Source organism: Leuresthes tenuis, unplaced genomic scaffold (assembly GCF_036924035.1).
Source record: "Leuresthes tenuis unplaced genomic scaffold, fLeuTen1.0.hap1 SCAF_16, whole genome shotgun sequence".
Taxonomy (NCBI): domain Eukaryota; kingdom Metazoa; phylum Chordata; class Actinopteri; order Atheriniformes; family Atherinopsidae; genus Leuresthes; species Leuresthes tenuis.
In genome coordinates, this window is record NW_027325370.1 from 32,390,308 (window position 1) to 32,403,973 (window position 13,666).

Sequence of the window (13,666 nt, forward strand, 5' to 3'; positions counted from 1 at the left end):
AGCCACTTCCTGTTGACGTCTTCACCACCAACAACAACAAACTCAGGCATTCGAGAAAGATGGCGAACGAAGAGCAAGATGAAGCTACGTCCCTCTACATCTGTGATGAGCTGGTTATGGCACAAACGTGATGTACAATGGCACATTCTCCACCGCGTTGTTTGTTTCTTTCTGACGGCGGCGACAACAACAGTAATATCGTCTCCTTCGACTTCCGGGTGACGATCGCATGGCATGCGCAGAACGCTCAATCAAGTCATCCCAGGGTCTTAATTCGATCGCAAGTAACCCGACCTGATTCGATATCTTGTCGGATTAAGCTTGTTACATGAGCTGAATAACTCAATCTTATTGTAATTTAGCCATTAATCTGATCCGATTGCCCGCATGTAACCGCAATGATTGATAACATTGATGGAATGTAACACCCCCATCCATATGAACAAACACATGTTTATTCACCTTGACTACAAAATACACCCGAGGGCATAAGAAACCATATTATTGCATCCTTTTTTGTGCTTTATTTCAAGATTGTAATTTTTACAAATCAATGCCCACCCTCACTAGTCACTGATTGCTGTTAGAAATAAAAGAGGATTGTGATCCGTAACAACTTCCACAGGCAGCGAAGTTGATCCCACATATACAAGAACAGGTGAACTAGACAGTTTCTACAGAAACATCTATAGTAGGCAGCCATTCCAAACAACAGCCATTCCAATTTACAGCATATAGTGGGCACAGGAAATATAATGATGGCTTTTACCTTTGCACTGAACTTTGTCTTGTCCAACTTCTTTACCAAGATTGGTGAAGGCAGCCTTACCAACTCACATTTTGCTAAATCGAGAGTCAGAGATACAGTCAGAGTGGTCATATGCTGAAACCAACTAGAAGAATAAATGCACATCATCCAGATAAACATTACAGTTTCCAATATCACCCAGAACAATTTTAATAATCTTTGGAAAATAGGATAATTTTTAATTCCAAAGGCCATCACAGTGTACTGTATGAAGTGATCAGGTATAACAAATGCAGATATTTCTTAAGCTCTCTGTGTCAGAGCGACCAATATCCCTTTAGGAGGTCTAACTTACATAAATAGCAGAACAAACATTGTTAACGCAATCTTCCATGCAAGGCAATGGAAAGGAATCAGATACAGTAACTGCATTCACTTTGCAAAAATCTGTGCAAAGTCGAGGGGAGTCATCTGATTGTGGAGTAATGAGGCAGGGAAAACTTTATAGACTACATATCAGTTTCGCTAGGCCATGTTCAAGTAGGTGACTTACTTCCCGCTTCATTATCTCTCTTTTGGTCATATTCACACAATAAGCATGTTCGTTAATGGTTAGAGCATCACCAACATTAATATCACGTTCAAGCACATAGTCCGTGAGGGAATTTCCCCAAAGAGAGCCTGAATAATAACTTCAATAACTGACCTTTATCACCCCCCAGGATTTTATTTGTCACAAAAGCCCAACCTGACTCTAAGAGGATGTTTATTTCAATTTGAGTAAACACTATGGAGAGAGGGTTTTTAGTGAAAACTACTCAAAAGAACTTCTAGAAATAGTTCCAAGAAGTGTACCTTTGTTCCAAATCACTGAATGTTACCCCTTGTAGCTTCACTGCAGGTCTCCTGAATTGCAGATGTTCACAGGTTTGCTAGAAAGACTTTGTGATCACAAACCCTTTGTCTATGCAACTCCTGACCAAGGACTTTTTCATTGTGTGTTTCCCACCATATGCACTAATACACCATAGCATTTCTCTCTTTTTAAAATGTGTGTCCTCTTTTAGTTGTTGTTTTAGTAATCTTTTATCCTGTTTAAAGAAAATCTGGTGTTGGAAATTCATAAAAACAGAACTAATAGTGCTAACAGATTCATGTTCTTTTAAAGGACCAGTGTGTAATAATTATGGTGATATATTAACAGAAATGGAATATAATACATAAAACTATGTTGTTAGTGCTATATAGTCACCCTATTTTGTTATGTTTTCATTACTTTAGATTTCGCCTTTTTATTTACATATATCGCGGTCCGGTCTACGCAAAGACTTACCCGGAAGGACACCACTTGCGTCGCCATATTGACTACAGTGGCCTAGAAGGGACAAAGGGTGGCATAAGCGCAATTTGCCGCTACTTTGCAGATGAAGAATCTGAATGTGATGTTGTAGAAGAGGAGGAAGAAGGAGATGAGGAAGCAGTCAGAATATATTTTGTGAAGTTATCTGAATAGACATGGCGGACCACACTTACTGTTCTGCAAAACAAACCTCTAAAGACCACGAGTCGTCATCAAAGAAACGAAAACATGACGAGTCCAAAAGGATTAGAGACAGGGTAAAACGTAAATATCAGCGTTGCCTTTCCCAAAGGGAGGTTGCTGATGGGGGAGAAAGGCTTTAAAAGTGACGCCGAAGTTGTCTCTTTTCTGCTGGAAAGGTAATTCAGCTCAGTGTAACTAATGGAAATGATAAATGTTGTTTGGTGACTGTAGCCCGTGCATGTTATGGAGATCAGCTGATCTGATTAAACAAACGTTTTCTGTCTCCCTGTTGAAAAGTGTTGATTCACGTGAGTTTACGCACCAAAACTACTAAGTAGCTTTGTTAGCTGGACAGAAATTACTTGGCGTTATGTTATGGAGATCATCTACACTCCTCTCCTCCTCTTCATGTGAGGCAGCGGCTGTGTTCGTCTTGCTTCTCGCCTCGCCCTGCCTGCTCCAGCAGCTCTGCCTCCTCGTCCTCTTCCTTGTCCTCTTCATCTCCATCTCTCTCTTACCTCCGTCTCCCATTCCAGTGTTACACTGTGAATGGTGAGGAAAAACGAGTTGCCTGCTAATGCTAGCCCTCTATCAGACTAAATACAAACAGTCTTTAGCCTTATGTAGCTAATATTAGCTTTTATTACCATGCAGGTAGCTACCTAAATGTAACATTTATTTATAATTTATATCTCTAAAAGTAACTTCAGAACATGAGAAGTTGGTTTCACTCGATGGAGAAGTCATCATGACACATTTGAGTGATGGATGTGTTGGGTAGTGTGTGCTGCACGCAGCGTCAGGCCACCGTAGTTTCTCTGAAGCGTGGAGTGTTGCGTTCAATGCGCAATTTAATTTACAGAATCTAGCAATACTGTTCAAACACTGTACTTACACACTATTCCTTTAAAAAATTTAATAATGCTAAATCCTATACTAACCCCCTTCTTGTATTTATGGCACTTGAACATTTTACTTATTTTATTTTTGACTGGATTTGAAAAGTCTATACTTCCTATGGAAGCTTAGGTCCTTCTAATGTCTGCACCAAGACGTTGCATATCTTCTACAAGTCTGTGATGGAGAGGCTGAACATAATGAACAATACTGCCCATCTTTACATAACATAGTTTTGAAAAAATGGAATATGGTCAGTCAGATGCTTCTTCAACTCTGATGCAACACAGAATAATACTGTGACGGCTGTAGCTCAGGAGGAAGAGCAGTCGCCCACCAATTGGAAGGTCGGTGGTTCGACTCTGAAATGGATACATGTCGAAGCGTCCTTGGGCAAGACACGTTGCACCCCACGTTGCCCCCCCAGTGTATCATTGGTATGAATGTGTGTGAATGATTAGAAAGCACGTAGTTATGTGTATCTTAAGATGTTCTGTGTGAGTGGGGTGTAGTGCGGCATGCGGAATGTAGTGAAGCGCTTTGAGTGGTCAGTTAGAAAAGCGTTATACAAGTACAAGACCATTTACTAAAGGTAATTACTGTCAACAGTAGTAACCATACACAGTGACAGTATAGTGACACATGTGATGTGAAGATATAAGGATTTCTCTGAAAGTTCTCACTATTTGAATAAGCCTTATTTAGCCTCGTTATTGGGCACTATCTTAAATCGAAGGAAAACAGACATAATTACGATTCTGGTATGTTAAATTAATAATGAATAAGTAATTAATAGTTGACAGCTACACATGAATTCTCGTTTGGTTGGTCTGACAAATACGTAAAGAAAACATACACAAAACCGGTTGATTATGGAACCATTTATTAAAATTATATAACCAAAGGTTAATGAACCTTAAGACAACAGGAGAAATGCTTTGAATGTGGATGATTACATAAGAAACACTTCGTGAATTGAAAAGAACTAAAGGGAGGGGATGGATGGATACCGGAATCATTCCAATAGTCTGGTTTATTGCTATTTGAATTTAAACGCTGACAGCTTGGATTAATTTATCATTTCAACAGCGAATTCTCTCGACACCCACTGCATACAGTCTGAAATGTAAGAACAGGGCAGATCTTACTTGACACACTTTTGTGCTGTTAAGTCAGCTCTGACCACAGGTAAACGCTTGCGGGTCTCTCTCAGCTCCGCATCTCACAGCCTTACTTTGTAGGTGACTTTCGTGGACTTTAAAGTTTCCTGATCTGGTCGACGCTGGCGGGGGACTTCTGGTAACTCAGAAGACGAACGGGGTGGTGAGTAGGAATTCACCGCAAATAATGACAAAAATTGTCCAAGTGTTGAGTTAGTTTTGGTTGCTGACCAACATGAGGTGAACTTAAATTCACAAAAGATTGACAAAAAGGTTGACAAGCTTAATGCTGGCTCTCTTGGTGAGCAAAACTAGGTGATGACGCTTGCAGCGGCGGAGGTAAAAGGAAAATGTGTGTTTTCAAAACTCTCCATCAAACTCATCTTTTGGCTCTGCAAAACTTGCTTTTCATCGTAGGTTCCATATTTTGACTCGCGGAGGCGGGGCATGACATGGTATGCCTGAAACTGTTATGAGGTCTGCCTGGGCATGTTTTGTAAGACGATCTAATTCAAGCCGTAAGAGATTTTGGATTAAACAAAGGAACTTAGTTTCTTCATTCCTCAGTTTCATAAATATTTGTCCAGACGATTCTAAAAACAACACAACATTTTAAGATATAAAGGGTAAAGATATAGCATAAAGATGTCAAATAACAACATAACATAACATAACATAACATGATGGTTATGAGTCTCACATTTCAGATGGATATTTGTAAAGTTATGACGTATGAATAACAAACCAAACAATGCTATTTTTCTGTGTTAAACACAGAATACAATAAGAAACAGCTGAAGCATTGGTTAATAATTGCATTACTTGTTCAGTTACTTGTACTTTATTCATATAAAAGTTGTTGACTTCATTTTGGGTTTAACTATTTAGTACGATGGACCACTAGGGGACAATGTGGCTCCATAGACAGATTCATCACTTTCCAAAATAATTACTTCTTTGGTATTCTTCCATGTGCGGTCATGAAAATGGTATCAAAATGCAGCTTGTGATTTTACTGAGAACCTGAAAGAACTTGTACAGAGATATGAAGCACATTTCATACAGTTTCAAGATTCAGCTGAAAGTGAATCTGGGTGAAGTTATTTTAAAAGTTCCATGCAGAGCCCGTCTCTAGTTTGGATCAGAGTCAGGGCAACTGTCACCGTTCGTTTACTTTGTCCAGATAAGGTTGGAAGTGTCCTGGTCTAGTTTTCTCCAATATTCTCCTAAAGAGGGTTGTTTGTTGGTTCAGCTTAGTTAGCACTAAGCCATTAATGCATCAACCTAAATGTATGGCACAGGTCTGTGGAAAGAGGGGCTGACAAACTCCCCCAAAATGCTTTCATGGGCCAAAGATTGGTATAAATTTCCCTTCCTTGATGTAGAAATCCCCCATCTGGTATTTCCACACTGACCATCCCCACAAAAGAATGTTGGAGTCATTTAAAGTCTTAAGTTTGTATTAAGTTCACTACAACAGCTTAAGTTGATTAATTAAAAAACAACATAATCGCTAGTCAATGTTTTTTTTTTTCAGACTACTCATGATGTAATCCAAACACTGAGGCACCCTGACAACCTGTGCAGTCTTTTGTATGTTCAGTTGTTGCTAGCCTGCTAGCCTTTACTCAGTCCTTGTCAGCAGACTGTTGTAGAGGCCCTCAATGTCATCTGACTGCCTCTCCAGAGAGTCTCTCATTCCACAGATAAACTGCATTTCCACCATCTTGTTGCCACACAAAGCTCACAAAGGCCGCTGAGCAGAACAAGGACACTTTAATGCCTGCCCTTGATGAGATAACCATCTACTATCCCCTGCTGAAGTCCAGAAGGAAAGAGGTAGGAGTCTGTCTGCAATACATAAGACCTGCTGACAAAAGCAGCTGAAGATGTTTTCAGTTATTATTACAGTGAAATACCTTGTATATGGAATTATTCAATAATTGCAGTTTGAGTGAACCTCTTTCTGCTCACTCCTTCTCCCAACATCAGCTTCTGCCACAAGCAGAATCTAATTCTGAGAAACACTGCTCTTCCACTGCAACACTCTTCCATGCAAGTTGCATCAGCAATACATCAAAAGCATACTGTGAACCCACTGCCCTCCATCTATCTCTGCATAATCATGAATATTCATCAAATCAAAACAGCAAAGTAACTCTGCTGTGTTGCTGACTTTCCCCAGTGTTGCTGCCAGGCTTAATAGTCATCCCTTATATATGCTAGGAAATCTCTCTGTCTTTTCTTTTCTCTCGATTCTTCTGTTTCTTCCTCAACTTTTCTTTAATATCAGTTGCAAAACCCCCACCCACCCTCGCCCCATCTCTCGCTGCTGATATCCAAGCTCTTCATTCTGATACCTTGTGTTTTGGTTTTCTAGGTTCAACCTGTGCAGCAGCCGTGGGGTTTGTGCATGTTTCTGTCTGTGCTTTGGCTGCTTCAGCTTTGATGAATAAAGAGTTCAACTGAGAGCCTTAAGTGTGTGTCCATTTAAGGCTACAATGCCATGCTGGGTGGGCCGCTCTATACCCTTCTAGTAAGTGTGAGAAAGAAGTACCAATTTGATGTTTTATTACTGTTACTACATGCTGAAGCACATGTTTAATGTATAAAAGATAAACTAGATCCAATGTCCACTGTGTTTTATTATTATTATTATTATAATACCAAATGTAAAGTTGGTAATTGTGTGACCATCTAAATACAGAAGTTGTTATAAACAAAATTCCTGAGAAGTGTGTAAAATGAAAATGGTTTATTTTCAAATGTATATGAAGTCAGCGAAATTGCATAAATAATTAAAGGCAAGGTAAAGCATTCATTGAGCCAATTCATTACTGTTCAACATCAGTTTTCAGTGCAATGTGCTGATGATTTAAAGCAGGGTATCCTAGGTACCTGATCCTAACCACTTTTGGTATCTAAAGCTAGCCTTTTGCCTGATTTAGACCATAAACTAAGATGTGTTGGTCAAATGATACAGGAGTTTGATGCTGAAGAAACACTTACAGGTGCTGCAATACATGTTTTTTGGACAGTGGGAGAAAGCCAGAGTATCCTTATAACTGCAGAGGGAGAGCAGTGCTAACCACACCACACCACCATGCAGCCCAGTGTGGAATCTGTTGAATAAAAAAAAAAAAGAAAAGATATATCTGTTTTATAGCATAATGACAAATCATTGATGTACTCTATATTTTTCAAAAACAAAATGATGTGCAATTGAAATCAGGAATATGCATTTGTGTGTATCTGTTGGCCTCCGTCACACTAAAGGCCTTCAAAATTTGGTTTTGTTTTCACTGGAGTGAATGAGGGAATGCTTTTTTTTTGGTAATGTTGTTCTGAACATTGCAATACACTTTCATTGAGACCTAATAAGTGAAATCCCATAATGACTAAAATTATCAGCCAAATATTGAAAAGAAAAATCATTGAATATCATGAGGAGAGAATGATGTTATGATTGTTACAGAGCCAAGCTAAAAAGTGCTACACAAATATTCGCAAAAGTTATCGGCAAGCTATGCCTGCAGGAACCCATCACAAGGGATTGTTGTGCAAGCTGCCTCCTCAGAGGAAACTTATAATACAAACAGTTATTAAAAACCCCTGCTTTCCATTTTGTGTTTTTACTTTCATGATAATAATTAGACTAACTTACTTTTTTTCTTATGGAAAAAAAAAACCTGTTGTAGGTTGATCCTGACCAAGAATGTATCACAGAGTAGTATCTCAAGGCAGCAGTTAGCTACTTAGGTCTTCTGTTAGCAGAAACAATGAATGTGCATGTTTTCTCTATTAGACAATCAACACTGATTCCCATGCAAGATAAGTACACAGAATGTTTTTCCAATGCACAGGCAGACTACAGAATAAAGCAAAATGTATCCAAAATTAATCAGCCAGTTAGCTTCCATATAAGGTATATGGCTGCAGCTGGGCACAACGTATGCTGCTGAGGACATATATCCATAACAAAGAGATCAACATACCATAGAAGAATTTCTCATGGATTCTTCCAGTAGTGGAAAAAGGTTTTTTTCTTCTCCATTGCTGCAGATTTGTAAGTATTCTGTTTTTTAATTCTATTTCTATAGCCAAACATGTCAACATCAGGACTGTGTTTTTTTAGCTGCATGACAGCAAAAGGTGCGCCATGAGTTTTTCATCTAGTAAGTAAATAGTAACACAATGATGTTTATAGGCCCTTTAATGGACTGGTGAGCTGTCAAGGTACCCCACCTTTCACTAAATGGAAGGCTGAGATCAGCCTCAGCCCCCCTCCCAACAGCTATAGAAAATGTATGGATCGACTCTGTGTATTGGCATGATTTCCTGTCTCAAAGTATGTGACAGTTTTCAAAACCCTTAACCGGCTTGCTAGGAATACAGATAACATGGCTAATTAACTAGCTAACATCAGCCAGTTAGATGATTTCACTTTGCAGAGAAAAGTAGAAGAGTACACGTTTTCTGTCAAATTTAGGTTCTGACTTTAGTAAAATAATTCAGTTTGGTTTGGTTTGACTTTTAGTTAAGTCATAAACATTGTTTCTTAAACATCTGGCCCTCTAGTGTCTTTGCTGGCTGTGTACTGTATGGAGAGAGAGCATGCGCGTGTGTGCGTAAAGTAAATATACGAGTCCACACACTCGCTTGTGTGCTGCAGAATCAATTCTGACTGAAAAAGAAATGTGCAGAAGGTGGTCATGTTTCCAAAGACCTGATTGGGCTGCAGGTTGAGGTTCATTTAAGTGACAGCATTTGGTTTTATTTTATTTGGAATTCTAAAGGCTGAAGCCTACCCCAGCACAGAAAGGCTGAGTCCACCCTGGACAGGTCGCCGGTCTATCACAGGCCCACACACAGAAACGAGACAAACAACCATGCACGCTCTCACTCACTCTGAGCCTCAATGTATGTATGTATGAATATTTGTTTGTTTATTGGTGTATTTATTCATTTATTATCTTGCAACCCTTACTTGAACGCATGCAACACTGGATGAAACAGGTTTTCACGTGAAAACATGCGCGCACTGTAAACACGCACACAATGCACCTCGAACACGCAGATTCAAAACTGTAAAATAAGTATGTCTCGCACACACCGCTAAAATCAGCATATCCATTTGTATTATTATGACAACATTTTTAGTGAAGCAGTTCAACGTAAACACAGCGACAAATTCCACACAGTCAGAGACGCGTTTTATCACGCAGGGCGCACTGTGGTGGTCCAAGACACATAGTCACTACGTGTGTGCGTGTGTGGACTATTGCAGGAAATATTTTTGCTTTATTGCAGCAGGCTGCGCAATATCCTACCTTCCCAGTGCCAACAGATCCCCGAAGATGCAGCGCAGAGAAGTTGTTTTTCTCCGCGTCACTGAGCACTCTCCTGGATCAGGTCAGCTTTCTCTCGTGGTTTCAGTTTGTCTCATTTACACTGACTGTTTCTCTCCGCTTTGATCACCAGATAATGGCTGGTCCAAACCCAAACCTCACGGCAGTAAATCCGATCAGATTTCACCAGGATGATGCGCGAGGATAAACAACGCTTTACCTCCAGTCAGCATCAGCTAGCAGAAAGACAGATAAAGAGGGAGGGAAAAGAGGCTTCTCTCTCTCTTTCTCTCTCTCTACCCCTCTCACCCTCTCTCGATGAGGGTTTGCTCCCCCCTCCCCACCCCATCTCTGCGCTAACAGGATGTCTTATGCGCATTTCAGGCGTTTCTGCGTCCGTGTGCATCCTGGAAGTCCGAGCATATTGTTATCAGAAAATAGGGTCACTGTATTTAATCACTTAGAGTGTCTGTGCTTTGACCGTGTTGGATTCCGTGGGATGATGAAGAGAGTCTACAGAACATGTGAAGAGAAACACATGATCAGACTGTAACAACCTGTGGCCTTACCCCTCCCAAACAACAAGGCATGGCTAATTTAGGTTAAAAAAAAAGGGGGGGAAAGTCAAGGGTCTGAAGTGGGAAATAATTTAATAACCCTTTTTAACAGAAGGCTCAGACAATACATGAGAGAAATGCTGCATGATATGATCTCACTGTTACAATAGAGAAAATAAAAACTGTTGTAACTCTGATTCTGTTGGTGTATGTGTGGGCTGTTGCCTGTATGCTGGACTTTTCATTCAAAACAATAATAAATAATTGAATTGATAAATTAAACCAAAATTAGACTGTTAAATTCATTGTAAATAACAGCTACATTTTAAAGTGGCATGCCTGCTGCCTCTAGAAAGCTGGTAGCAATGTACTCTGTATGTTGGACGACATGTAACAGTAAACTATAATCATTATTGTCACATAATGGTTTTATGCAATTAGATTTACTTTTATGGTATCTACCATCATAATACATAGGGTAATATGGTTAATTGCTTTTTTTGTATTTAACTTTTAATGTATTCCCACAAATAAAATTCAAGAATAACATTAACAACATACATATATTACAACATATTAAAATCTTGTGAGTCACTATAACTGTACATTATCATTTTGAAATAGCTTGCAGAACTGGCAGACAAAGAGCAGTGGAAGCCATTGCTAATTCAAGCCTTCAAGTAATTATGAAAGTAAAAAACAGTTACACAAAGTCTCAGTCTGTCTCATTCACATTGGAAGACCAAAAAACACTTTGGCTTGGTGTAGATCATCTACCTGACCCCTACTCTGAGATTTTGTCTGACTTCTCATACAAAGTAGTTTTAATCACTGACTAAGTACAGTGTGTGACACCAAAATCTATTTTGATGTTTACGGTGAAAGCTTCAGTGCTGCATTTAATTCCTTACTGGAATCAGTTGGTTTCTGTTAAAGGTTGGAAAAAGCCTCCCACTGCCATAAACACACATTTGATCTCATTCTATGGTGTAGAAATAGTTTTCCTCATAATAAATGGCTATGTGGAAAATGGGAAAAAAGTAAATAAAAAACAGAGCCTTGAAATAATTAACTTGCCTTTTGAAGGCTCATTCCAACTAGTCTGTTAAAGGATGTTTTACTTTTTGTCATCACTGTTGCACTTGAACAGATAGATCTATCCTTGTCTAGTAGCAATGTACTACTTGTTAAGATTTAAGGATTTTCAGACTTCGGATTTGTTTTTTCTTGTCTTGATGCTGTTTTCTTGTTTGTGTTCTTGAGTCATTTGTTTAGGTTAGAATTTATTCTGTCTAGTCATGATTTGTCTTTTTGTTCATATTACTCCATGCTTTTGTGTCACAATGGGCGGGTGAGCATGGTGTGATGGAGGTAAGACCCGGATGGAGATATTTCAAAAGGAAAACTTGATTTATTTAAAAGAAACAACACCCGGAATACAAAAACCTAAACTATGGAAAAAAAAAAACACTTGGCAAAAAAACCAAAAACCTGACTGTGACTATGAAAAAACATGGGAACAAACCTGACAAGACCAAAGCTGATGTGACATGAGTAGCTGTGACTTCAGTGACGGTGTCTAGGCAAGGAACAATGGTGAAGATCTGGCAAAGTGCATGAGGAAACCTGGAAACTAAATACTGAGGAGGGCGATTGGTGATGGAGTGCAGCTGAGGAGAAAAGCACAGGTGATGTGAGTGAACCTGATGACCCGGTAAGGCAAAATCTAAAGACTAAACAGGAACTTAACAAAACTAACAGACATGACACTTGAGATTTTATTCTTTTCTATAGTTTAATTATTTCTTAGTTCTTTGCTTTTACTCTTCTGTGTTCTTAGCTGGTTGTTTCTTTGAAATCCTTGATTGCGGTCTGTTCTGTTCTTAGTTGGCATTTTGTTTGAGCTTATACTTCGTATTGTGTTTTATATTCTTGTTTTGGTCATTACTCCTAGTTATCCTCAGTTCCCCTGTTATGGTTGTCAGCTCCACTTCCACACCTGTCTACTCATTAATTGTCAAGTCAATAAACCTGAGCTGTGGCCACTTCCTTATTAATTCAATTAAATTGTATTAATATAGCGCAAAATTACATCAAATGTCATCTCAAGGCACTTAAATAATATAGTCCAATTCAAGCCAATTGGAATTCAATTCATTATAATCATAATCCAATGAAATTCAATGAATTAATTTAAAAAAAATTTTTTTTTTTTAAATTTTAACAAATCCAATTTATTCATATAGAGCCAATTCAAAAAACAATATCCTAGCTAAGGAAACTAACAGATTGCACCGAAACTTGTCTTCAGTCCAATCTCCTGACCTGAGCGTGCACGAGGCGACTGTGGAAAGGAACGACTCCCTTTTAACAGAAAGAAACCTCTGGCAGAACCAGACTCAGGAAGGGTGGCCATCAGCCTCGACCAGCTGGGGTTTGAGAAGACAGAAAAGAGGGAAAAGAGGGGGGGGGAAACACCATAACACCATTCAGAGGATATCTGTTGGAACAGGGAAACACAAGTTAATAACCACAATAATGTTACATGTACATAATCATATTTGAGAAATTAAACAGGGGGAAAAGAGAGCAAAGTGACGAAAGGTGTGACAGACGAGCCCCCCCCCAGCAGTCTAAGCCTATAGTAGCTTAACTATGGGATGTTTCAGGATTACCTGAGCCATGGTAACGTATGGTGGTATTATGGAAGAGATAAATTGCGCAGTTATCTTTCCCCCACCTAGTTTGGACGATGTGTATTGGTCTTGTTTATTCTTCCGGTTACAGTTCTCCCTGTATCAGAGAAAAACCTTCCTAAAGTACACACATCTCTCTACCAAAGGTACAGACAATTCACTGAGCCCTTGGCAGGCTATATAGGAGTCCCAAGAGGGGGTCCGGACGAGTATAAACTTGTTGATCAGATAGCAGCCAGCATTTTAATTTCGAGTCTATGTTAGTTTGGGTGACACCTAATAAAAATGTAGACCGCATAAACTATATGCATTATAATGTGCAGCGCCTAGCTAATTGTACTCGGGATGGGTTTGCGGCCATTCACGAGCAATTGGCAACAACTTCCTTAATGGCGTTTCAAAATAGACTGACCCTTGATATGCTTCTAGCTGAAAAAGGAGGTGTGTGTTCTATGTTCGGAACAGCTTGTTGTACTTTGATACCTAATAATACAGCACCAGACAGATCTTCAACAAAAGCGTTGTACAAATTGAGAACCATGTCTGAATTGAAGGAACACTCAGGAGTTGACACTTCCATATGGTCTAACTTGATGAATATGTTTGGGAGATATCGTGCCATGATTCTATCACTCATGATGACTGTAGCAGCATTTACTGCAATATTGGTAGTGTGGGGGTGTTGTTGTGTGCCTTGTCTCCGTTCTCTGTGCACCA

At 39.3% G+C, this 13,666-nt stretch overlaps 1 protein-coding gene across 1 annotated transcript in view; it reads right to left on the minus strand.

The window, feature by feature from the left end:
* oprl1 (opiate receptor-like 1) overlaps positions 1 to 10,010 on the minus strand; it is a 122,699-nt gene extending 112,689 nt beyond the window's left edge. Inside the window, exon 1 of the mRNA XM_072367564.1 lies at positions 9,679 to 10,010. The gene's annotated coding sequence lies outside the window, so the exon portion shown is untranslated. The remainder of the gene's footprint in view (positions 1 to 9,678) is intronic.
* Between the last annotated feature and the right edge of the window lie 3,656 nt (positions 10,011 to 13,666).